General features: G+C 39.2%; 1 long non-coding RNA gene across 1 annotated transcript in view; it reads left to right on the top strand.

Moving 5' to 3' along the window:
* The window catches only part of LOC143419644 (uncharacterized), a 97,314-nt gene that overhangs the window by 16,103 nt on the left and 53,462 nt on the right, over positions 1-27,749 (top strand). Inside the window, exon 3 of the long non-coding RNA XR_013099659.1 lies at positions 3,615-3,708. This is a non-coding gene — a long non-coding RNA (uncharacterized LOC143419644). The remainder of the gene's footprint in view (positions 1-3,614; positions 3,709-27,749) is intronic.

A 27,749-nucleotide genomic window follows, 5' to 3' on the forward strand; every position in this document is an offset into this window, starting at 1 on the left:
CAGAAGAGTGCAGTCCTAGGAACAGCCAAAATACTTTGTAGAACCCTGAAGCTCCCAGGCCTCTGGTAGAGGACCTGAGCTTGGAGGATAGACGGCCTGCAGGGGCGAGAGTGTATAATATATATATATATATATATATATATATATATATATATATATATATATATATATATATATATATATATATATATATATATATATATATATATTTACTGGTGTCTCTATATTTGTCTCTATATTTCTGTTACAATACATGCAGGCAGTTTGTGCTATGGTAACTTTACTTCAAGACTTGCTTTCAGTGTTATTCATATGTCCAGTAGGTTGTGTAAGCTGTTGTGTAACCCTTGGTACCCTTGGTACCTTGAGAGCCTGGACCTTCCTTGGAGCATGTCATTGGGAAAAAAATGAGTGAAAAAATGTTGATTCTAGTCACTTACTGTACCTTTGTCCAGGGCAAAGGTAAAGCATGGTGCAAAAGACTCAAGACACCTCTCATTTCTTTAAGTGGTCTTAAACAATGTGTCTCCTGGCTTTCTGGGGCTTTCTTTCAAAGTTTTCGTTTGTACATTGGCTGCTTTTTCTCTATTTTTTATGCTAGGTATGTAGTGTAACAATTTTCGGGATGAATGTTTTTCAGTCACTTAACACTGGCCTATGACTCATCGAACCATGAAAAAGCACCTCACTCAAAGAATGAATATGTTTGGTGTCTGCACACAACAGGCAACTTAGCAAAGAGCCAGTTTCAAACTACTACTTCTGTATCTTTAGTTACTTTGACTACTTAAAAAGATTTGTTCAATCTATGAAAAATGCCAATGGTAACACATTTTGACAGGCATAAAATATTTTTGCCCAACAAGTGGTTCCTCCAAAATTGGCAGATACTCCACTGTGTTCAGTGTGTAAATAGAAAACTGGCAAAAACTAGAAACTCTGGACAAAAGAAGAGGTGGCAGGACTAAAGACTGCCTATAGCAGGTAACTGAAAGTGATATATGGAAAAAGTACAATCACTTTTTCTTCCCAACTTTGTCATACAGTTACAACTTTTATATGTATAAATAAGAAAAAAAACCCTGACATATGACCTGAGAGATACGTCTTGGCCATTACCTAATCCATGTACAGTTTGCCGAAGCCTTGTCAGACAGGGTCTTAGTGAAACGATGACTGTCAAGAAGATATTTTTAAGTAAGTAAAACAGGGAGAAGTGTGCCAGATAACACAAGACATAGACAGAAAATGGGTAGCAAGAGGTCTCGGAGAGTGATGAAACTAAATTTCTCTTGGCCTCCTTTGTAAAACTTTTTTATGAAAACACAGTTGTGGCACTGTTATGGTTTGGGGCTGTATTTCAGCCAATGGTGTTGGGGATCTTGTCAAAACTGATTGATTAATGAACACAGAAAGGTATCGTGTGATTTTGATCCCCCATATAACACCATCTGGAAAGGGTTGATTTGCAGCAACTTTATTTTTCAGCTTAACAATGATCTCAAACATTCTGCCAGTGCAGTAAAAACATATCTGGATAGGAAAAAGAAACACAAAGAAACAATATCAGTTATGGATTGGCCGCCTTTAAGACTACTGAAAGGAATGACAAGAAAGCTTACCTAAAGAGGCAACACTGAAAACTCTGTCAGGCTCTACTTAACTTCTTAACTCATTAATCTTGCTTACACACTTCTGTTCCTCTGCAGAGAGCTGTTGTTTAATACAAACAGTGCAGTAGCTGACGTTAGCAAAACGCTAACGTCAGCTACTGCACTGAAAAGATGATAGATATCCATTTTTGGGAAACTTAGGGTAACAAACATATGCTGAAGCAATGAAAGCATTGAGGAAGACAAATGCATTACATGTTTATCACTTTTTGTGCATGTCACATTGTTGCTATGAAATGCATTGGTGCATATTAATACCAGATCATATTAACATTATATCCTATGTGAACAGTTGACCTAAAAACTTCTGCCTGCATTGTATCTCAGTCGTTTTTGACAGTGGATGATTAGTTGCAGAAGTCTGTACTTAAAATGTCCCAAAGGTTTGCTTTCAGTTCTCCTTCACCTCCTTCTGTCTGGGAAACTACATGACTTCTAAAGTCTGATGTACAAGTTTACCATGCAAAGAAAGGCTGGTCTTTTTCCTTCCAGTTTTCTGATGTCATCCTGTTCTGAGAACCTGTATTTGATCTTCTGCAGCTGGCAGACCAGCTGATATGCATTTTATATGCCAGTGAAAAGAGACTTTACTGGACCATTTACCATCTGACATCACTCTGAAGTCTGGTTGAGGTACATCTGTCCATTGAAAGCAATGTTTAAAAGCACAGCAAGTTTTTCACATTTTTAAGTCATGCTATATAACTAAACATATATATCTGCATATAATGATTTTACCTGATCTCCAGACTTTCTTTAGTTTACTGCCAATTTATATGGTTATTTTTAAAAACACAGTGATTACTACTTTATTGCTAAGTGATTCTGCATATTTTTCTAGGGTTTCACAAAATGTTCTTTGTTAAATTTTGGAATGCATTCCAATATGCAGAGGGGTTTAACAATTAATGATAACTTTGTAATGAATTATAATTGTACCCAAGTCAACTACTCTGATTAAAGGCTCTAGTGAGCCAACATGGACAAAACAGAGAAAAAAAGAAACAAAACCAAACCAGTAAATATCTGGGAATGAGTAAAAGAAAGTAGTTTATGAACTGGTCCTGGCTGTTCTCTTGATATAGGCTGTTGTCATCATTTTTCCATTTCTCAAGTTCAGCGTGAACACACAGCAAAACAAATAAACTTGAATGCCTTTCCCAACAACATCTTCTCTTTATTGGCAGCTGATACATGAACAAGAGGTTGTCTTGGCTGGAAAAAAAAAGGAAGTGCTGAGGCGTTGCTGGACCTCCAGACCTTTTTGACCAGTGGTGTGTCATCCCTCACTTTGTCATGTTTAAGTAAAACCAATGCCCATTTAAAGCAGCATCCATCAGTGTTAGTTGAGAACAATGACATATTGCCTTTCTGCTACAATCAAAGCATCTGGATCTTTTCTCTACTCCCCCTCTTTTATTTATGGTAAACAGCCTGAATAACAGCTGGGCAATGGGATTTTACAAGTTAATCAATTGTTTGTTTGGAGCCACTGCGATGCCCCATATCCAACCATCTGCGAGTTAATGTTAATTTACCATGCTAATTTTTCCAGAGGCAACTGCATATCTATTGATTACTTCTTAAAAGATTTGTCTACACTTAGCATTATGAAATAGTTAATTTAGAAAATTGCACTTTTTAAGTATCTATATTGCAAGTGTGAGTATGTTTAATTTTGTTTCTAAGATATTGATTTTTAAGCCATAAGCGCAACTAAAAACACAGGAAAAAGAATCCATCTGGTGCTGATAAACTTATACAAATGGTCCAGAACAACCACAGAAGTACAAAAGCATCCCATCCACATTTTAAACAGCGCTGGGATGTCCTGAGGGTCATGTTAAGTTTCACTCACTGGTGGTGCATGCAGGTATGCACTGTTTATCCTGGACACTGTGAATCCTGTTGAAGTGAAGCTGTCTTTGTCTCTCCTCCCAGGTATTTATGCCTTTGGCAGGGTCTTGGTCTTTTGTTTCGCCCTGCTCCTCCTCAGCTCCACAAGGCGGCCCATGTGAACACAGGCCCCTCAAAGGTCAGTCATGAGTATCCCCTAACATGTAGCTAGCAATTCACATAATTGGTCTTGTACAAAGTAGGCATATTAACACAATTAATAAAAAATAAGTTTATTTGCTTTATAATAATTTATTTAAGTTTTTCAATATTGTATTTTTAAAAATATTTTGAAATACAAAAATGAAAAAGCACAGATAGCGTGAACATGTTTAGGAACCTGTTTATTTAGTGTAAAGCATTTGGTGCTACAGAAATAAAATTTGCTTACTTATTTAGCTTTTTACTCAGCAGAACAACATCAGCGCAACAGAAGAAGAATGTAGAAACACAAGCATCCAGTTCCTTCCATGTGCAACCATTGCTAAGAAATATTGTTTAGGATAGCAGACAATAATGATCGCAAACACAGTCATACTGTAGAAAACTCATACATAAACAATTGAAAAGCAAAACCTTAACTTAAATTTAACAGTATTATTTTATTTGACCATGTTGTCTTGGCAGCCTTGAGCCAATGTTCGGATAGGGCACCATTTACAACTGTGCTGTGAGCACTTGTATTCACCTTTCCTGTTTTCCGGCTGCAGCACAGAATCCACACGCTACTTTATTTATAATCCAGCCAACCTCAATGTGTAACTCTTGCCCCATACTCTTGCTCGCATCACACAGTGAGGTCACTTCCCTCTGCACCTCCAACACTGCTCTTGCATTCCAACATGGCTCTAGGACAGCAGCCCAGCAAAGCTCTATACTCCTCAAATCACAAAGAGGCCCAGATCAGAGCAATGCTGGATGTGAGCCAGAATCCAGGCCCTCACAGCCCAGGCAGCTGGGGGCAGCCTATAATAAGTGGGAGACAATGAGAACTAGCACACCTCCCACGCTTTGCATGTGCATGTCGACTCGGAATTGAAATTAAATGGTTTCATAGGTTTTCCATAGGCCACCCTAATTCCGAAAAGATATAAAAACCCCTAGTGGGTTTAGCAGATGTATAGTTTAACACTATTATTATAAGCATTATTTATAGCACAATTTAAGAAAATATGCGCTATTCATTTCTCTATACTGAGTTTTAAAAGGGCAAAATTAAGGGCATTGATTAAAAACAATACACATAAAGACAAAAAAAGTTTATTTTTTTTAAACTCTGATTTTTTCAAATTCCAAGGGCATTTTAGTATTTTACAAACCCTTTCAAAAAAACCCCATTCAAATGCATCAGACTTGCTTTACTGTAAAACCTGGCAGCTGAATATTTTCTATTCTCCAGCATTTATATGTGTGTGTGTGTTTTTTTTCCACATGGGAAACTAGACATATTAAAGGTATTCTGTTTTAATGAATAATAATGAACAGTTCACTGTGATGTAGATGCTGGTGGTGCTTTAATGGTCCCTTGTAGCCTCTTAAGCCTTTGGTGATAAATCTTACGCAGGCTCACTCGTATAACTAAAACCCAAACCTCATTCAACTTCACATCCATCAGTGTTTGGCTCAAAGCGATGACAAAGCACTTTCAATTACACCAGTAACTGACTCTGGAAACAGTTCATAGCAGGGTCCAACCTCGAAGACTAGGGGGAAAACACAAGGGGGAGGGCAGAATGGCTGGTAGGGCATCCGTTTGACTCGCTCCCAAATAATAAAAAGGGTTGTGTGACTTGGGGACACAAGGGATGCCGCCAGCATTGGGAACCCAAGGACAATTCACCTATTTTGTGTGCTGTCACCCCTGTAGTCTGATTTATGGTTGGGACATCCTTCCTATGACCCATTCTTCCATCAGCTTGGTGCTATAAGGATACTCTGGTGATTAAAGGCTGAAGTATCAAAGCGTCCTCAGTCAGGGCTCTTGTCTAGTACCAGAGGGGCCTTGCGCTGCTGAATGGGGAGCGTGGCGATTGGGAGGGAGAGCGTTGCAGCAGCAGAGGAGTGCCATTCTTAACCCAGAGCACCAGAGGATAGAAGAGCCTTTTGAGAATCCATCAACTGTAAATGCTTCATTCCATAATGTTGGTGTTTTCTTTTCCATTTTTCCATCCCAATTTCTAATTATATTATGTCGAGTGTGTGCTCTCTAAAAGTTAACATGGCACTGTTTAATTGGAGTGATTTTACTCATAATTGCATGATCCTCTCTACCACTTTTGGCTTCCACTTTGTTTGAATAAGCAGGCTAATTTCAGAATCCATCCTCAAAATTAATCAGTATAGCATACTTAATATTGAAGTTCACAAATGAAATAATTGAGAAAATGTAAATCTGCTTTGAATAATGGGAGCCTTAATCATCAACAAAAACAGTATCCTAAACAATGACAGCATCACCCTGGGATAAGGCATCAACAGATAAGTGATGCTAATTTCTCTCTTTCTCTCTTTAAAATGCCTTTATTACATAAATAAAAACAGAGTCTGATTCTCCAGAGTGCCTGATCTTTTTAAAGCACCTCTGACTCCAACCCCCCTGATGAAAGGCCCACACTAACATCAGGAGTCCAGAGCCTTTACTCTCTAACTTCAGGCAATTATGACACAGAGGAGATCTTTGCCTTCTGCACTCCAAAAGAAGAAGAAAAAAGGCATCCCTTTTTTCTAAGCTTAGTTGTAAAAATAAGCTTGCTCTCCTCAATTGCAGTCACCCCGTGCCCTTTGCAATAGCAGCAAGGATGTATCGGAACAAGCCATGGGGCAAAACAAATCACTTGTGATTTACAGAATTATAAAGATTTTAATAGCTGCAATGTTTCTCTCTCAGATTGGTCTTTATTTCCAGGAGTCAAAGTTTCCTGGGTGCCGCAGGCTTTTGAAAAGCAGTAATTGGCCAACAGAGAGACTTAGGATCTCCCTGAGTGATTGAGGGTATTTGTTGCTATGAACTTGAGGCTATCACTCTAAAGATCACAGGTTCAGGTTCTTAGAGACTGCAGCTTGTCAAGCGCAATTCATTTTGCAGCTGTGGAAGTCAGGATACTTTTCCACGCAGTTTTGTTTAAAGTTTTAACCTTTCTCTGGAACTTGATGGTGGTTCTTTTGCTGATTAGTAATGTTTGCAAATAATTCAGAATAAAAATATGGTCCTCGGGTTTGTGACCTAAAGACTTTTTTGAATTAAAGCAGAGTAGCTATTATAAGGAGAAAAATGAGTATAATCCTGTTGTGTACGAAAAGAGCATCCTGAAGGAACAAAAGACAGATTTTTGAAGTATAATTAAAAATCATTTTTAATTTTATTTTTTATTATGCTGTAAATGAAGCAGCCCACCAGTTTTACCATAATTACACACTACATACAGTTGAATTTAAAAGCCATGCATATCTGCATACATAACTAAACAAGTAAACTAATGCTGTCACATAAAATAAATACAGAATCAGGCAAAATTGACAACTATTAAAAATTCAACAATATAGAAAGTATATCACAATATATAAAAAAAAATACTGTTTTCATCATATAGAGATTACGTAGAAATTTACACACTTTTTAAATCAGTTAATCTAATTCATTGGAGAAATGTATTTGTTACTCTTTTTAGATAAACCGATAAATGATACCTCGCACATCTGCAGAACAATCCCTTAATGTTGTGCTGTTAGGAAAACAAGTCTGGCAGTAGCTTAGCTATATTAAGGAAAACCACCAGGGAGGCATAATCGAGTTTGACTCTCTACCGGTGGTCTCCTTGTTAGTGTTGCGAGTGTCAGAACTGACAGTGCAGGTAGCTCAAATGCCACTTAAGGTTTTAGCTTCAGTGGCTTTTGGAAAGAAATGACCGTGACCTGTGTAGCTTGAGCCCACATCCCACACCCTTTCTGCCTGACAGCCGCTCAATGGCAAGTGTCTGCCAGCATGCCGAGGGGAACGCTGCCAAGCAGCCGGAGATAGAGATGATTACCACATCCCTCTCTCCCTCTCAGCCTGTTCACTGAAAACTGATACCTACTAACAAACTGCTGTCAACATGTTAGCGAGGCAGAGAGAGTGAGAGCAGTAGTATGTGAAGACAGAGAAAAAAAAAGGGGAGAAAAAGAGATGTGTGAGAGAGTCAATGTGTGGAGTCCAAACAAGTTAGGATTAATGACATTGAAACAAGTTTTTTTTTTTCACTCTTTCAGAGCTAACACTGTTGTGGCAGACTTGAAGAATGCAATCAACACCATAAAGAAAAGTTGGGTTCGGTAGGCATTTACCTACAGGGTGATGATCAAATGATGAATGTCAGACAGTGTAGTTGTAAGGTCACAATTTGTCAGGCTGCTGTGCTCGTCATACAAATGCAGTTATAAATTCAAAGTTAGGAGAAATTATTTCTCATGTAAAACTTTTACCCTTTTTTTTTGCTACTCTAAAAATTATAATTTCTACACAATGAATACTACATTGTCATCGAGTTTCTGTGGTGTTGTGCAGATATGCAAAACGCTTCAGACCTTTAGTCCAGTCACTTAAAACTTCGTCTTTCCCGCTGAGTGGAGAATAAATGCAGTTCTTCCAAGGAGGAGTTGAAAATGTCATTGTTTTTGAATAAATCCCCCACTGCGCCACTTTGGAGTCTCACATTTAAGTGAAATAAAGGAAAAATCACAGCTGACATATATTTTTCTAATTGTTGCAGAAGGGTTGGGGGGCAGAAGCAGCATGGAGTAGCTTGAATCATTGGTAATTATAATATTGCTTGCTAATTACAAAAGATTTTGATTGTCTGATTTTGAGCAGAAGGCCTATTTTAGCCACTGTCTTAATACACATTTGTTTTTGAAGATTGGAAATGACAATTATGATAATGTGCGTCGCAGCATGAAATACTTTTGTCAAAGACTGGAAAGCAGGACATGTTAAGTCCACATATTTCTTACAGAGATTCTGTGAAAATGCTATATAAAGACATTTCAGCAGTCTATTCTTTTGATATCATTTAAAAATCAAGGTATTTTATTCTAGGCATGTTTTTAGGACACTATAGATTTGTTGGAGACTAGTGTGACAGGTTCCTTAAAAAAACAAAAGGCACTTTTTGATATGGCATCCAAAGTGTTTCAAGTTTTCTGCTCTTAAAAAACATGTAGATTGCATCGGAAAGCCATGATCGTGCAGTTCAACTTTATTTTCCAGTTTGGCCCTGCAGAAATGTCTGATATTCGTATTTTTCAAATTCAGTTATTATGTTTGATGAGAAAAATAGAGGACAAGAAAGAAAAAAAAAACTGTCTGCATTAATTCACTCTGGAACTTTGTTGAGCAACAAGATAAGTATTTCTCTAAAAATCAATTTTCGAGAAGAGACGATGGAAACAAACCTAAGTGCTAGTTTGAACCAACCCCATAAGGCTTCCAGGGAAACCACCAAGCCTAAGAAGCACTTTATTAGCCAGCGGGGGGTGGGGTTGGGGGGGTCAGGAGGACCAGCCCTATCATTGATTGAGGTTGGAGGATGCATCCACAGCTGCACTTTCTCTAAATTTCTAAGAGTAAATATGCACCTTTTGAAGTGGGGGGTGCCTAGGAGCACTCCTCTGCACAGATTGTGTGGGTTTCTGTGGGGAGCTGTAGTTACGGGAAAGATCAATGGACAGGGCATTAGGGGGAAGAGTACACTACACTGTCCAACCCTCAAGCCTGCAGAACAACTCAGCAGCGCCTACATGGTCAGAATTATTGAGCTCAAGGCAGTTTAATTCTGTACAGTGTTTTGTGAGGCTGAACGTTTTCATATTGTTTGTATTGTTTTGCTTCCACTTTTTTTTGTGTGGTTGCAATGTTGAGAAAATCCTTCGAGTCTGGAGAACGAAATGGTCTTTGAATACTTTCACAGTGGCCCTGCATGCTCATGCTTGTAAGGTCGTTTGCATTCATGCTGTATGCGTGGTTGTACATTTTTTTTTCAGTGTTAGTTTTACAGACATTGTAATTTCTTCGTTTTGTGTAAGTAGACATACTCCTCATCAATTCTACAACTTTTACAGCAAAAATTGCACAATATTTCTGACTGGAATAGTATTGTGTGTGTATAATTACTAACTGGAAAATGCCTTGGCCCATTTTGTGAAAGCATGGAAAAACCCATATCCTGCGCATTGTGTGGGTGAATATGTGTACTTGTGGCAGGCTTTAAGTGCATTAGACTTGTGCTGATTACACAGCTTCCATATTGTGGTTTGTAAAGACTTTGGAAAAGCCTTTTGGGGTAACCACACTTCCAGATGAGGCTAATCTGTTTGTGGTTGGTACAGAGTGATAAGTGAGCAAAGTTTGTTTTTAAGCCTTTTTCTCCCCCACTTATAACTCAGAATAAGCCTCAAACTCAAAATTAAAATATTAAAGCCGAACTAAGTAAACATTCACATTTAAGTCCGTGCAATTAAAACATCTTTTCAATTGTTATTTCATTCTCATTTAATTTTAATGCTCTTCCCTAGGTGAGAATGAGATTACCAACATATAATTTCCTCATAGTGTCAAAAGTGTTTGCGCTCCCAGATGTCGCCAAGATTTGGCTCCACCAGGCTCGGAGATGTAGCCAGAGAGAGTTCGCTTTTACAACCCCTGTCACAGTCCACAAAACACTGTGTCACTCAAGCACAGCCTGTGTGGCAACTCTGGCATTAATGGAGACGTTGACATCTTCCGACAGAGTGTTTATCTAATACTAATGCTAAGCAACCAGAGCCAGTCACCCCCACACGGAGCCATCCAACCCTGCTGCAGTTCTCAGCGTCTGGCAATCACACTAGTTTTCCCATTCATCCCTCAAGACTCTTTGAATTCATAACAATGATGTTGCTGCTCCTCTGTGTCATGTTTTCTTTTTCTTTTTTTTCTTTTTTATCTTTAGCCAGATATCTTACCATCACCCACTAGGCAGCCTGACTGCATCACGGGTGCTTAAAGCAAATATCTGATATTACAGAAAACATTACCTGTGAATGCTGGCTTGAATCTCCAGCTCAGGGCCTCCAACTAAAGTTGTTTACATATTTCTGCTGCGGTGTTATTCTCGGCCGTTTTTCTCTTCACCAGCCCCCTCACACATGCAGACTCTCACAAAGGCAGATTCAAAGTCGTGTTAGCAATAAACATAAAATCTGCAAATTGTATCGACACTTCACGAAGGCATATTTAAGGAATATAGTTTTACTTGGAATTCATTCATACACTTCATTATATACTGTAGTGCATGCTGCATATCGTACGTTCTGTTAAAAACAAGGAAAACTAAAGTTCTTAAGAAAATGTGAGCTGAAATAGTACATAACAGCAAGCAGTAGGTGTTTTGAGACACACGTACTGTGCAGTATACACTGCACAAAAGGCCACACAAATTCCTATATGTTACTATATGTATCAGAGTCTGATGATGGGTTCATGAAGTGTATGGAGCTATCTTTAGAGGATTGATTTCCCATACTGCCACGCAGTTGGCTGCATTTATATTCCATGCCTGTGGCTCCGTGACCCCTGGTTCTCCTTTGATGTGGCAGGGAGAAGCATAAACCTGGATGAGGCAGAGAGAAAGAAGGCTCAGGGATAGCAATAGGTGAAGCAGTGTACAATAGGAGGGAGGGATAGATATTTTTCTTGAGGTGCAGGTTTCTTGGAGGGCTGGGAGGAAGGAAGGAGGGAGTGTAAAAAGACCGGTATGAGTTTGCAGAGAGCCATGCGAACCAATGAAGCCATCATCTGACAGATCTGTGAGAGTTTGCACTAAGGGCAGGTTGGTGGTGGGTGGGCAGAAAGGAAGCTGGGCTGAGGGAATGGGATCGGTGAATGGTAGGGGGTTGGGAGAGGGCATGACAGTGGCGTGAGCTGATAGAGACGTCAGCGCTGCTTCAGTAATCTCAAGACGGCTGGCCGCAGCGAGGGGCCATCGAGGGGCCCACGAGAGCAGAGTCATGATAGAGTAGACCACCCCGACAACACTAGCAGGGGGCCCGGCAGTATGGACAAATCAAAGCAGGAAGAAGTAATTTTTGAGAAATTACAGAAATCTCCATGGAAATTAGCATGAAACACTTTCTAATCTCTTGCTTTTCACCATGGACGATAGGGGTCAGTGCCTCAAGTTCTCCAGCCCTTGCTTTCTCTTTTTCCCTCGCCCCATCCCTAATTTCATTATTCCCTCTTGATTTTTTTCTCTCTCTCTCCTGCTTTTTATGTATACTCATTTTACAGCCTGACACTCAGAAATAGCCCCTCCCTCCGCTCATATTCTTCAACCATTCATTTGCTTGAACCCTTTTCATTGACCACAATTAAACGTTTAGATTTCAAAAGCAAATCAAGGGAGAGCCAAGCCATGCCCTCAGAGTGACACAGGATCAAGCTGTTGGGCGCTTTGGAGTCTCAGATGGGGTGAATCCCCCAAGATGTGTCCTCTGCACCCTTCCTTTCGTTCTTGTGGTGTCTGTCAGAGCTCAGAACACTGTTCAAATGAATGGGCGGAGTGAGGCACCCTTGGTTGTGACCATGTGGTTATTGGTAATCAACAGCATTTACAGCAATACAATGAGTCCCTAAGCCATAATTCTTCTCATCACAATTGCGCTCGATTTCAATAATACAAGACAAAACGCACGTTAAGAAAATGGCTGCGGAGCCGTATTGTAGACGTGCATACCCGATTTTCAAATTGTTCTGCAGTTTGTTTGGGTCCTTTCATACTTTTGCTGGCGTTAAATTAGTTTTGGTTTGATTTGCATTGAGCCTTTGCATTACAAATTGGTGCGTGTGAGTTTTCACAAGAGCATAGCAACACCTTATTTTCATGTTTGAATACAATGCAAAGACGACCGCAGTGTAACTGACTTAGGAGAATATATTAATTATTATATTGTAATTATTATTGTTTAGGAACATGTATTATTATGCTTATTTCTATTTTCTTGTTAAATATTGGAGCGCAGAGTGTCATGACTATGGTCACGTCCATGATTTATTCTTTGTTGTTGTGCTTTGTAAATTGTTCTGTGTTCATTTCAAGGACAGAATATAACATTTACTTAGGGAACATAAAATGGGAAAATCCTATTTTGATAGGACAAAAAAATATTAAGAAGGCAATATAGCCACATCTATGTCATTTGAAAGGTGAAAGAGTTTTTCGATTAATTGCTGGATGATAAATTTGAAAGATTTTGCTTTTTGGCAAAAATAATTAGTTTGTTTAAGAGCAATTCAAGGCATATCTAAAAGAGATAAAAGAGACTAGTGCAGATAAGGGAAAAAGTGCCATCTTCCTTTACTGTTATATGAAAATATAGAAGCAATTATGCAAATAATTGCATTCACTTACCATAATTACTATTTTTTAATTCAATTAAGTAATTTTATGCACTTTTCTTGGGAATTCTTGTTTTTATGAAAAATAAATTCTTTTGGTTCATAGTCATGTTTAATAATTCCATCTTGTCACGGTCATCCTGACATGTTGGTAAACGATTTCCCCAATCTCACAATATGAAATTACTTCCACACATCTCCCCTTTATTAAATAAAGATGCATGCAAATTGACAAATAAGTACATCAGGCAAAATAGAAATAATGAGCATTAGGGCTCAAAGTAAAATAAGGGCATTTGATTTGCATTACACTGTACGCTGATTCATGAGGAGTAGCTGCAGTGTAACTTTGGTGAAGACTTAATTAGAGTGCTTGCTGAGTTGGACATTGCAATGACAAGTGGTAGAAATGTGTGTAAGATATAGAAACCTTTCTAACCTCTAGTTAAACCTTCGCTACTGCTCTAACAGTTTGCCCTCTAATTAAGTTCCAAGTTGGACTGCCTAGTTATTTCTTTAGAACTAGTCACAATTTTGCTAATTGCAATTGTAGAAAATGACAGTATTCTCCAAAATCATAATGTATGCTATTGTCCAACATATGTCACAAAGTAGCTGCAAAAATGATCCGCTATGGAAAAGGAGAAAAAAACCTTTTATAAAAGTTTCTAAAATTAGTTTTAATAACAGACTCAGCTGTAGATAAAATGTAGATCAGTTCTGAATCATATTTGTTTGCACAATCAGATGTTAAAATGTTTTGAGCCTTATATGTAATAGTATAAACTTATTTAATAATTAAATGTTGTAGTTGAAATTTTATGTGAAATTACTGCTATTTTTTTCCTGAGTTTTGATAAAAAGAAAAAGAAGATATAAAGCATTTAACCCGGAAAGTACAAACATTTGGCAGGGCCTGAGACACCTGCTCTTAGTTGCGGTTCTAGCGTTAATAGATAGATGGCACTGCATGCAAGGTAGAGCAAAGGGCCAGAGACTTCTCTCAACCACCTTTCAGGGTCTCATTATCCGTCCGAAAATTAACCTGTCAATTTATCAATCAACGCCATCTTGAGTTTTCTGCCTCCTGTTTGGCGACTAGCATTACAACGACGCTGACACACTGATAACCAGGAGCTATGCGTTTGTTAGTGTAGTGAATGAGTGCATTATCACTTAAATGACTGCTATGAATCACAATTGCTGCCTGGCTGTTGATAAGAGGTAAATACACAAGCAATTTGATTTTAAACTATATATCTGTTTATGTATTCTTTTATGTGTCAAGAAAATAATGTCAGGGCCAGATGGACAGTATGTCTGCTTTGTTGCACACTGCTATCTCTAAAAGTCTCACACAATCAATCTAAGGCGAGGTTGTACTGTTGACACTGAATTTTCCAGTTTACAACCGTTGCCACCACGCTGAAAAGGCAGATGTTTACACTAAATGACAAGCTTAAATTTAATTTGCAGGAATTGCAGAAAGGAATACCAAATTAAATTTTAAATTTAGAGAATCCTAATTGATCTGTGATATCAATATAATAATAATAATATTAATAATAATAATAACAGTTAAAAAAAATTCAATAATCCTAAAAGATCTTAGAATTTATTAGTCATCTTGGACACTTCTATTTTATTTAATATTAGGAGTAAAACACTGTTAGATATTGTATTTGTATTTACATATATTTTAAACAGTACCGCAAGCTATTATTTACATCGTTATTATGCATCAAAATTGTAATTTAACAATATTTCAAGGGCATTGTACACATAGCCTAATTCTTCTCTATTGACTTTGGATTTAATGTTACATCTGCTCTTAGAAATATCTAAAAGGAAAGCGGATTGAAATATGTGTTTGCACGCTCAGCATGCTACACAGTTATAATAAGAACTGGGACATGTCTTTATCTCTGAATGGGTTTTAATGTGATAAGCTAAACTAGACCCTCAAAAATCCCTACCACGTGCAACTGCGGGTGGGGGACCTCAGTTGCTTCGCTTCATTCTTCTTCTTCGCTGCTCTCAGGTCATTAGCCGCTACATGACTGGATCGCCCGAAAATGGAAGGACATGAACAGAACCAGACAGGGGTTGTGAATAGCGGGAGGGACGTTTCTTTTTCCAATTGTTGTTATTTGCAAATGGCCTTATTGTGCAGAGGTGTTAGAGAGGTGGGGGCGCTAGTGAGGAAAAACAGAGGAGAGTATTTTAAAATGCTGACAAAAAGACGACAGAAAAAAGAACACAACATCTGGTAATTTGTTTCAGCAAGCTTAGCCTAATGATGTAAGCAGATTACTTTCCAAGAGAGTGGAAAACGGGGCATAGAGGGGTTTTTTTTCCGGTTCCCTTTTTTTCTCGTGCCCCTTTATAGGTCTGCCCCATTAAAGGCTGAGGCAGAAGCCACCCCTGTACCATCCAGATTGTTCACATTGGTGACTCTATATATGCTATTTGCTGCCATTTGATAATTCACATACGCAAGAAGTGGATTTTGACCAGATCAGAAAATTGCTTGGCACCCAGTAGGAGCTCGGGTTTGTTTTGAAGTCTTTTTTTTATTGCCTTGAAAGGGGAAACTCCCTGACTATTGGAGGTGGGATGTAAGCCACGCGATGCTGTGGGTGCTCTGGGCCTGATTTGCTCCTTCTCCACAGAGAGCAGAGATCAGTGGTATGCCCAGATTGAAAGGGAGGGCAGGAACCTGGCGTGATGAAGGACACTGGCTTCCAGTCAATGTGTGGAGGAGACTGGAGGATGAAACACACCATTAAGACCAATTTAGAGTGTTGCTCTAAATTTCAGCAGGACTGATCGATCCTGACAGGAGGGCATCGTACTGCCTGCCAGATCACTTAAACCACTGCCCCTTGTCTCACGTTGCTTAATGTCATGTCATTGGCTATCATTCCCAGTCGAACACTGAGCTTCTGGATTTCGTTTCAATTACTACTTGTAGGATTACCTTTTATTTTTACACATCAGTAATCAATGAGGATTTTGATAATGTCATAATGCAATTTCAGCATTGCATTCTGCTCTCTTTTTTTCCTCTATTCTTAATCCAAAGTGAATTCCTCTGAGGCTAGCTGTCCTGTTGGTTTATTGATTTTCCTACCTTGGTCTGTGAGCATTGGACAGATACTCGAGAGCCGTGTAAGAAAAGAGACTATACCTTACTTAAGGGTTTAGCCATCACGCAACGCAGGCAGTTTGCATGATAATAACAATAGCTGAAAATGAAGCAGAGTACTTTTTTCAATGCAGATCAGAGTGCTTCAGAGAATCAAATAAGACATATAACCTAAAATGACACACACACACAAAAAACACACACACACAGAAATTCTACATTTTAGTAGCAAGAGAAGAATAAAAGCTTGAAATGTTAACTACAAATGACATGACGTAAATATAATGAAATATAAATTAAGAAAGAAAAAGCAGCACAATAAATAAATGGCATTTATTAAGCCTTCATTAATAACGCTAGTGCTTTTTGCAGTGTATAAAGAAATATTTTCTCCTCTATAGGAGCTCTGTATTGTTGTTATTATTGCAGTGCAACTATCTGTCAGTGCTGTGCTGACATTTTATATGCCATCTATTTATTAGTCGGGCTGTTCATTGAGGCAGCTCAGGTTAAGTATCTTGCTCAGTGTCTGACTGGAGATATTGAACCTGTAGCCCTCTTGTCCCAAGTTCAGTTCCCTAACCACAACCAGTTTGCCCCTTTGAAGGATGAGGTCTCAGGAAGAGTGGTGCTATGTATACCACACAGACAGTGATCTATTCTGTGTCTGATATCATGTTGCTCCATGTCACTGACTGATGTTACCTCCATCCCCCCACCCCACCCCACCCCACCCCACCCTTGATGATTAGATCCATGACTGTGCCTACTGTCCTCTTATAAAATCAGCCTGTTTCTTTTAACCCACAAGATGCCAAATCCTTTGTCAGAGGGAAAAGGGTGAGCAAGTGAATGAGCGAGGAGAAAGGGGGAAACGTGAAGTTATTTTAAAGGATGTTATTGCTTCAGTCTTTCCGTCCTTGACAAATGTTCTTCATCTGAGCTGGTGACATGTCCCACTGTATAAGTGGGTTATGAGCTAGAATGTAAGTTATGTAAGTCACAATGCTTTGAGACATCTGCTAAGCACATTCATATGTAATGAAACATAATGTAATAAAAATAATGGCAGGAGCATAGAAGATTTATTTCCCATTATAGGCATCCTTGCTATGCTTTATTGCAAGCTTCCAAGAGACAACACAGGGATTTCTTTTATGGAAAGCTGGTCTGCACACACTCACTGTAAAACTTCAAAAAAACCCCCCACCATCATGTCTTTTTTTGACATGGCCTAAAGTTTGCATCTGCACATGCAATACAGTGATAATGTCCACATGGCAACATAGAGCATCACAAATGTTGGATATTGAACCTTATAACAGCTATAAGAAGTAAGTAACACAAGTCAAATATCATTTTAACAAAACTGCACAAATATTCAGATACTGAGCCTGAATTTCAGTTTGGTCCATGATGAGGGAGGTGAACTAGTAGCTCAGTGTACCTTTAATGATTTGCCTGGTGCGGATCTTCGGGGGCTGTCTATGCCACCAGCTGAGGCGTTAATACAAATATAGCAGATAATTTGTGAGCTAACCTGTTTTTAAGTGGCTTTCTCCAAAAGTGTGACTGGCAGGTGGGGAAACATGGAAGAAGTAATTAGATATTTGCTGGTGCTGAACCATCCTGAGAATTCAGAATTTTCAGATGATACAACTTTCATGTCAAAAGATTTTGACAGTGGAGTAGTTTTATTGTCGTTCATTCATTTATTGAGCATCTTTTCATCGATCGGTCTGTTACAGTTGTTATTTTTTAAATAAAATACAAGTCATTCTACACAAAGAAGATCTTGTTAAATAATCTCATTAACTTTAGCTGTTTTCTTCTAAAAAAGAAATAGTAGGGCAATTGATAAAGTCTTAGCTCCACCTTCGCCGCCTCTCCATTTTGTAATCACAGGCAGTTTGGCAGCACAACGTAATTAGTTTGCACGCCAGATTTCCCATGAGCCCGAACCCAGCTAAAAGCCAATCCCTTCCTCATCAGCAGCCCAGAGACTAAACACCTACTTTATCTGGTTCCCCCAAGGCTGTCCATCCATGGGGAGTCAGGGTGCCCTCAAAAACATTTCCACTGAGGGCTCCAATGCCTCAGGCTGATATGGGTGAAACTTCAGATGGCAGATGGCACAGGGAAGGAAGAAGACTATATTTTTAAGTTAGAACTGCCAAACAAAAGTGGAACATCATATATCCTAGAGCTTTGTGTCCCAGGGCTGGGATTAAAGCATGAAATATATGTTTAGAGAAGCCACAAATGTCTTCGTTTCAACTGGAACTTTAAATGATCAAAGTGCCTGATGTGTAGAGGCATGCTGCAGGGTGTTTTATTTATTTATTTATTTTACATTTTCACCAGTTGACAGTAAGAGAACGTTTCACAGTTGGGTCAAATGTCATTATTGATTAACGGGTGAGCTAAAGTTGGAGCTATTGGTTGTATGTGCAGTGCTTTATATTATATGTACGTCAGTATCACAGCATAATGTCTGCATAGTCTAACAGTCTTTGTAACTGAGTTTGGAAGGACGGACTCATGAAGGCCAGTCTTTTTTCTTTTTCTTCTAGTTTACTCTTTTCATTGTAAGTATTTGTAGATATGCATACATCTGAATTACCTCTGCCAGTCAACAAGAAGTGATCGGGTAGTTTTTAATACCACTAGGCCCATCTGGGAGAAGGACCCTTTTCATTCGACATACTTGGCTGCCTGTCGCCTCACCATAATGGGCACACTGAACGAGCTCTGAAGCAATAGCCAATTAAATGCCTTGAAGGGGATGCCTCGAGGCCCTGCATGAAAGGCTTCAGGTGTGAAATGCTTGTTTTTCAAGAGTGCTGCAAATGTTGGCTGCTTTCAAGTTTGCTATTGCCCTGCTGGCTTCCCCTTCCAGCCCACCCCAGCAGCCCTTCTCATGTGGAGGAGGGTAGAGGGTAGAGGTGATGGGCAAGAGAAGACCACTTAAGTACAATTTTCTATTCAGCGTTCCAAACCTGTGCACTCTCATGTTTTTCACCGCTGCCTCGTAACAGCGAACAGAGTTTCAGGTGATGCAGACAATAGCTTTTTAGCGCACAATGGAGAGAAGAGGAGAAGCTGAAGGGCAGACGGGGGGGGGAGATATGGAAGCGACAGAAAGTCTGCGCATGAATCCAAACTAAAGGCGACAGTGGTTGGGTGATGGCGGGGTTGGATGGGAGGGGGCTTAAAAGGAGATGGATTGTTTGCTAATTGTGGTCATTTCTGACCAGAACACGATGGTTCAATGACTACTTTAATGCGTTATTGAATACAACAGAAACTTGAAATGTAATTGCGAGAGAAGCTTCTGTTTTAGAAATTTGTTTTCAGCTCTTCCACTGGAGGGAAGAATGTTCATTCACAGCTCAAGTGTAAGAATAGACTGCCTTGTCTCCGTGCAATAAACTGTTGTTAGCGCCATCATTTACATCTGAAGTGTTACAATCAGCATGAATTGAAGTATTTACCCAAACAGTTATATTTCTAGTGTCAGTTCTCCCAACACAGAAACCCCCCCCCATCTTAGATCATTTAGGAGGCACATTAAAGGATGCCCAAAGGCACTAAGAGGGAATAAATCCAGGGGATATTAATCTTATTAGGATCATACATCACCATGGTGTCAGGTGAGGAGACAAATGAATGGGCGCCTGTTTATCTAAGCTAAGCTATGTGGTTTACCTAGCCATTGCTCAGGACACATATTGCCACTAATAAATTGGTTAAGTCTGAACAGAATGATTGTAAGGAAGTTAAGGGACTGGCTTGTCTGAGCTCTTGCCACTATAGGCAGCCATTCTCACATCCCCCTTTTTATCTGTCCAGATTGGGAGTGCCCTTTCGATAAGATGAAGAGAGGAGAAATCAGAATAAATGGAGTCCATTAAAAACCTAATGCATCAACTGCTTGATGAAGTGATTAATACACAGGCTGGGATTGTGATTGATTAAAGCATTTAATCAAACAGTTAAAAAAGCACAATTGGCAGTAGTGCATAAATGTTTTGGATTGCTTGAATGTATAAAGCACTGCATAACATTTTTTTTCCTCTCGAAAATTGCAAAGATCTGTAACATTTAAATGAGTTATTTTGGAGGGTAAAAAGAAGCATTTCTACATAAATCACAAATCAGAGCACGAGCATGCTCGGATTTGTGAGAAATGTGGCTTGCTCAAATTGTGACACAATTATCCCCCATTAAAAAAAGAGCAGTGATTGACTTAAGTGGTAACACGAACTCATTAAAGATCTTTTAAATATCCCCGAGTACACTTGCAGGAGGCTTCCACTTAGTAATCGATGACTAAAATCACTTGCAAATTCTAAGCTGGTGGATGAGTGGGCAGTGACAGGCTGGTAGCAACATTCGTGAGACTTAAATGTCATTCAAATTCACTAATGCAAAGGGAAATACATAGAGCAGATTGACACATCAAGCTCTGTAAAGTTCAAGCTTGATGTATAGCACATCGAGACAGGAAATTACAGATGTTGTAATTATCAGCAATGAGTGACCTCATGTGCTAAATGGTGTTGGGTTAAAGTACTTCTTCTGTGCTTTTAAGATGTGTACCACAAGGAAAGATTGGCATGTATCTGCAAATGGCATGCTTTTATTAAAATTAAATGGCGAAAATTGTGAGAAAGTAATGTTAAGAATAATTTCCAGTCAGAATAAATGTAGCTTTTCATTCACCTTCATGAGAAAGAGAGTTGAGAAGAGGGCACGTTTATTCTGCTAATTGTTTTCTTGCTTGGAAATAATCAGTCACGTTTATTGTGTATAAAAAAAATGCACTGTTGCTGACCAAAGGTAGCACTGCTCCAAATTCAAACGGAGATAAATGCAACTGTTGTATAACACTTTGCTTATTTATAGACCTCAAACCTGCGTGTACTAAGCTTCATGTGGCTTGCTGATGTTCATGGAGCTTTTTCTGTAATGGCCTACAGCAATGTGAAAGAGGTAAACCACCAGAGTTGACTATAAGATGTATGGCGAGGCTATATTATAGAGATATCCTTGAATCAAATAGCGCTTCTAAATTATGCAGCCAGTTTTCTGGATTTGAACCTAACTGACAGTGTTTTATAAAAACATAGGAATAAAAAAATGAGTCATGGAAAGGTACTGAAAGGAACTAAATACTGTACTTTTTTACTACACTAGATTTATGTTATAACTGTAGGTCCAGGGTACTTTCTGGATTTTCTAAATCCAAAATGTCAGATCCATACTGTGCTGTATAAAGTAGTTAACCCTTTCATGCATGAATTATGACAACCTCAATCCAGATTTTTTTCTAAAGTATTTTTATTCATCTTTAGGCATGAAAAAAAAAAATTGAACTTCATTTTTTAAACTTTACTCTACTTTTCAAAGAGTTTTTTACATGTCCCTGCCGGCAGGGTATGGAGTGACACTTCAGTGCCCAATGTAGTGGTTTATGTGCAAGTATACCATCAACACTGAGACAAATACATGAAAACAACCTTTGAATAGCTATCCACTGTAGTGACCACTACGTGTGAAAGGGTTAAAATATCTTCATGTCAACCATCCCATCAGAAATATTAAGCAGATATGATCTTTCATTAAACAAAACCCCAAAACAAAAAAACAAACAATGTTTCTATAGTGTGCACCTGTTCCTAACTTTCAAGTACCCATTTGAGTGCAATATCTTTTAGTTTTGTCATATTGCTGTTAACAATGTGGACCTGAATATTTCAAGGTTTTTTAGCTCTTTTCTGTTTAACCAGACATTTCTGTGTGACAGTGCCCCTTCTGCCAGTGGGCATTTTGAAATCCGTGGACTTCTAAAGGACCACCATCTTTGATCCTGCGTTCCCTTGTCCCTATAAAGACATTTCCAAAGACACACATCCCAGAAACAGAAATGCAAATAACAAACATACATTACAATGTTCTGTGCTGTTTTTTTCTACGTATGTCTTTATCGTTTATCCTGAAGTGGATGGACACATCATTGATAGAGTTGTTTAACTAATAAAGACTAATTTGTATTTCTAGAGTAATAATCGTGTGACACTCAGTCGAAATTACCAGATTCAGTGCATGCTATTTAATCTGAAGTCTCCTAGAAATGAATAGAAGTCATATGAATGACACATGAATGACTTGTTAATTATGCAAATAGAGTGCTGCAGGAACCTGGTAAGTTGCAGGAACTCTGTCATCTAAAAGGGTATGGTGAGCGTGATAATGTAGCGGCTTGGCACGGCTCTCTTGATGTAATGACAGGTCAATTTGACTGGCTTTATGCTTTGCTCCCTGCCTCTTTTCTGTAGACGTGGTTAGGTTTCCCTGCCACTTCCCCCACCCCCTTTTCTCGTGTCCCTTGGACTTTGATTTCTCCTTTGTTCCGCTGGCTCCTCTACTGACACTTCCCAAGAATAAGAGATGCCACACAACCATGACCCTTTCACACCGCACCGATGACCTCTGTCTCTTCCATGCATGACCCCTCACCTAGAAGCTGACAACTTGATTAATTGAAGAATGTTATGATTTATGAGTATCTTCACAGCATGATTAACAAGACAACAGGTGGCAAAACTAAACAGCTAGCAAGAACATTTCTTAAAGGCGAGAAAACAATGGAGGATTATATTTAGAAACTATGTTTTGTCCAACAGTGACTGTCAATTTGGTGAAGCCATATATCATTTTGACTTTTTTGTCTACCACTGCAGTTAGGATATTTTCACAGAAAGGTTTCTTTTGTGTCCGTCTTGTCAGCCCAGTCAGACGCGTGAAGATATGTCATATCCTCACAATGTGGTAAATTAAAGTGCTTATTCAGTGCTCTGACTATCAGCCTAGCACATGTTTGATCCAAAGGAAAGTCAAAAACAGAAACCTGAAAATTCACAATCGAATACATACTAGGTTGTTATGTTGTCTTTAAAACAATGACCTCATGGACATACATAGATATCAGTATTGCATCTCTTAATGGCTCCTACACCACAAGATTACAGATGACATTGTGCTAATGCTTGACTCTGCACAGCAAAAAGTGTCATTTACAGAGCAGCATGTAAGCGAGAACAGTGTCATTCGTGACACAGGGCCAAGTCCAATTGTCTACCCAAAGCTTTGCGAGTTAACTCAGCTGACAGCTTCCTAGATAAATCTGTCTTGTAGTCGAGACACTTAACTGCGTAATGGAAGTTGGTGGTCCAACTCAGGTGACAAAAGGGATAGGGGTGTTGAAGAGGTCATATGAGACCTTCTCATTGACTAAGTCAGTCACAGAGAAGGACTATAGAGTAGGATAGCAGTCTCTTGACATAGTGTCACCAGCAGACTGTCCAGCTGGGCAAAAGCTCATGGTAAGATATGGCCTTTTGTGTTGACATGGATTTCTTCTGACCTTAGCTTCAGGCTGTGACAACTGATGGATGATTGATGGTACTGTTTCAGCTGTGTTGGGAGAAAAGCAAGGAACCTCTTAGAAAGCATTACTTTGACCCAGTGTGACCTGGCTTTAACTTAACTTGGACAACAAAAGACAGTCAGCGGCATCTTTTACACTTTTGTCCCCAATGAAATTTCTGCTCCTGATAATTGTTAAGAAACTTCTTTGTTCCCATTAGGATCAAAGACAACTGTGAAAAAAAGTGTGGCTTTTACACTTCTATGTGCGGTTTTCTCATTTTAGTCTTCTAATATATTCTGTCAAAACCATCACAAGCTGTGAAAGCATATAGTAAGGCTCGGATAAATTTTCGCACTATAATGGCAGAACGACTGAGCAACAGCCTGCGCAACTCTGTGTAAAAAAAATGTTGGGGTGTTGTGTTTACAAAGAGTTGCCGTCACTGAAAAATTAATTATCTGAGAGTCAGCAAAGGTTAATTTTGGTCAGACACATTTCGATCCAGAGGAGCTGATCCCAGCAGTGCTGGTCATTGCACTCGTGCCTAGCCGAGGTGACACATGCACTGACCTGTGACATGGGCAGTGACAGCAGAGTAAAGTGTGCTGCGCTCCCCTGCCTCACTGTACTTGGAGAGCTTAGAGGGCTCCCAGCTGAGAGGAGCAGGTTAAAGCACAGTGCTACCCTCGTGTCATCAGCCCAGCCGTGATCAGTAGTTTCGTCCTCGACTCTCCGGTCCAGCCACCCACCTCTGTTGTCTCCTAGAGATAGTACTGCCCACCGCTGGTTGCCCCATATGTTTGGGCTGCACACAAGGTGGTTTCTCGGATACTGTGGTTGCTAATTATAAATTTAATTTGCATTTTAATTAGAATGGTGGAAAATTAAAGCCTGCCAGCTGGAGAATTACAAAATGCTTTTCCCTCCCTCCTTTTTTTCTCTCCCAGTTTAGACTGAGCATGACTCTGTCCTGTACTCATTTGTATGAGCACAGCAGTGGCACCAGTTCCTTCCTAGTGTGGGACATGCAAGTGATTTTGTATACTAACTTTCTATATGTGTGGTGAAAACAGGCATATTGTTTACGAAATAATTCATGTCTTCTTTGACACCTCACATAATAAAGTTAGGCATAATAAAATCACAGATTTATTTATCATTCTAAGAACTTATTGAATATCTTCTTCTCTGGCAGTTTGATTGATAAAAGAAATGCTTCTCATGGTGCTCAGTTGATACACTTTCCACTTGTTGGAGAAGTAAGTGATCTGCATGTGTGGGCTGGTAATATCATTCAGTTTCGGTCATTATTTTCCAATCTCCATAATTCGTCCCTTTCCCTGTGTTGTTCCCCCATGGTCATACTCATTCCCTCTCCCTCCTCCCACGGGCGTCCTTGCTCAATAATTGTCATTAATTGATTGACAGCTCTGATAGACCCAACTAACCCCAGTTCTGCTCTCATGTCTATGTTTTAAATGAGAGCTTGTACATCCAGTGACCTTGTCTGCCCATCAGCTCTCAGCAAATGTGAAGCCAATCCAGAGGGTGTCTCACCTTAGCAAACTAGACCATCCTGAATGATTGTAATTGGTTTCTCAATCCATCTTTGATTCTTCTGCATTGTGCATTGGTAAAAGTTTTATTGAAACTCTCATCATATTGCCAGCTATACTGCCCCCTCCTTTAATTTATGACAGATTTGACCATTTTGTAAATTCTCTTGTGGAAAGGCTTTTTACATATTTCCGTTTGTTATTTATTGTGATATTTAGCTTTGCAAAACAAAGGCTAGCATTTTCGATGAACATTAACAGTTTTCCTAGAGAGAGCTCCACCTTTTTTATGACAGCTGAGCCTCTGTTAATATAGGCTTTATAATTTCGTTCTCTACAATAATCCATGCATGTACTATATCCTAGGCACATGTAATGTCTGACATTCTTCCAGGTTGTTTTGGTTTGGGAGGCTGCCAGCTCCAGTTTTGCACCTCTTTGCAGGCCCAGTTTGATGTGGTGTGAATAACATTCAGACATACACACACGCCCTCATTAGCATTCATTCGGGGAAGCAATGCAGGACACCCTCTCTGCTCTGAGGGTGGCATTTGGCAAGGGCCAAATACACCTGGCAAAAAGTCTCCATCTTTTCCTAGCCCATCATGCTCATTACATTTATTTTTTCCATCACGCACACAAAAACAGTCTTTGTTTTACCCAAAACACATTTTCCAAAAATTGCACACTTGTAATAATCACAAATTATTTTTTGTACCAAAATAAGAAATCATTGCAAGTCAGTACTGTCAAATTACATTTAAATGCAGTAGACAATACGTTCTAAAATATATTTATAATGTGAAATAATGCGTTGTAAAGCTGCCTTAGACTAATGATTACAATTTTAAAAAGAAAGCAGTCCAGTTCACATCCATGCCCTAGAGGGAGCTTCAGTAGCCATGTGAAAAAGGCCTGGCAAGACGATCCACCACATTCTCCAGATCTAAATGTGTACTACTCTGTTTAACAATCCCACTATCTCTTTATGTAAGACACATCCCGTGTGCTCCTTGATCTTTAATATTATTGTTCTAGATGCCATTGATGGCAAAGCTCCATCCAAGCTTCAATCTTGGCATCACTGTATAAGGTGATAGAAACTATTTCTTTGTTTTGCCCTGGTTAGCCCACAGAAATAAAGTTTGTGGAAAGTCAGTCAACATTTGAAAGACTGCATGACAATCTTTTTTTTTTTTTCCTATTCCCAACTCATCTGTTCAATAATATTCCTTTAGCTGAAAAATATCTTGGCAACTGGCTTTTGAAGACTCCTTTTAGGTTTGTCTTTGTGAATTGTCAAATATTTGAGTGTATGAAGTGGTGTGATGAGGTGCAGAGACAGATATTTGAAGGGATTTTAACTCATTTGAGCAATTACATGCTTAACTGGCCCAAGATAATCTGTCATCCAAAGCTTCTGTCTCGGGCTCTCCCTCTCTTTTCCGATCCTCCACTCTCTCATACCCTCCTACGTGGCACAAGAGAAGCTCAGAATAGTAGGATTTAGAGCACAAAAGCTTACCCTGAATGGAATGAAGGCCTTGGAGAAATTAATTGCTTCTAACAAACAGCATGACTGCTAGCATGTTTTGTGTCCCATTCTTATCAGCCTCAGAGGTAGAGGGGTGGGCGATAGGTCTGGAAAGGATGAACCTAAAAATGAGGGAGGAAGCTTACAGGAGTATGCGCTTAGTGTTTGCTTACTTTACTTACTTTTATTTAATGCTGTCCATGAGCTAAGGGAACAAGCATTGGTGTGGTTTATTTAGACTTTATAATGGTCTCAACTGCTGCATCTGAATATAGCCCTTAATTTTTTAATGAAGGAAAAAAATAGAAATTTTGACATTTGGAACTTTAGGAAAGCATCTTAATAAATCTACAGCAAATTCAGCTGTCAGTATAGGGACATGAAATGGAAAGAAAAAAATGCTAAGGTGGTGTTTATATGTTATTTTGGCCAGAGAGAGCAATTTTCCCAAAGGGTTTCAATTCATTATACAAGAGACAAATGTTTGGCTTAATGATGTGTGCATAATCCCATAAGGACGTTTATTTCACTTTTAAATCTTAAAATAAAGTTTATATCAATATTACTGTATTTCAAAAAACACACATAACCTGCCTGTAAACCGTGTTGTTCCCCCCCCCCCCCCCCATTAATAGAAAAATAGCTGAAACAGTTAATTTACTGTATGAACCTGGAGAACATTCAAGGAAGCATTAGAAAGGGCGGGTGTGGGATTTACTCATGTGAGGGTGTGTGGCATATTTGCCCCAGTTCTGTTCTGTGCTTGCTCCCACTCCCACATGTCACCATTCTGTCTACCACCACCAGTGTGGCATCCATCATCCACCACAGACGCCGCAGCACCCCACAAAAGGAAGCTGTAGCATGCACAAAGACATTAGCATTTTTGCATCTCATTACGGTTATAATTGCATGCCAGTGTAAGCAGCTCGCTCTCCATTATCTTGCGTAATTTTATCAGTGACGTTTGAAATGTGTGTTTAAATGTCAATTATTGACTACAAAAAAGGAGTGACCTTTGTGGAGTCATTGCTTTTTCTCTCTCCTCTATCGCCTGTTAAGCCTTCTCTCTCTCTCTCTCTCTCTCTCTCTCTTGCT

This window comes from Maylandia zebra, linkage group LG7 (assembly GCF_041146795.1).
Source record: "Maylandia zebra isolate NMK-2024a linkage group LG7, Mzebra_GT3a, whole genome shotgun sequence".
Taxonomy (NCBI): Eukaryota; Metazoa; Chordata; class Actinopteri; order Cichliformes; family Cichlidae; genus Maylandia; species Maylandia zebra.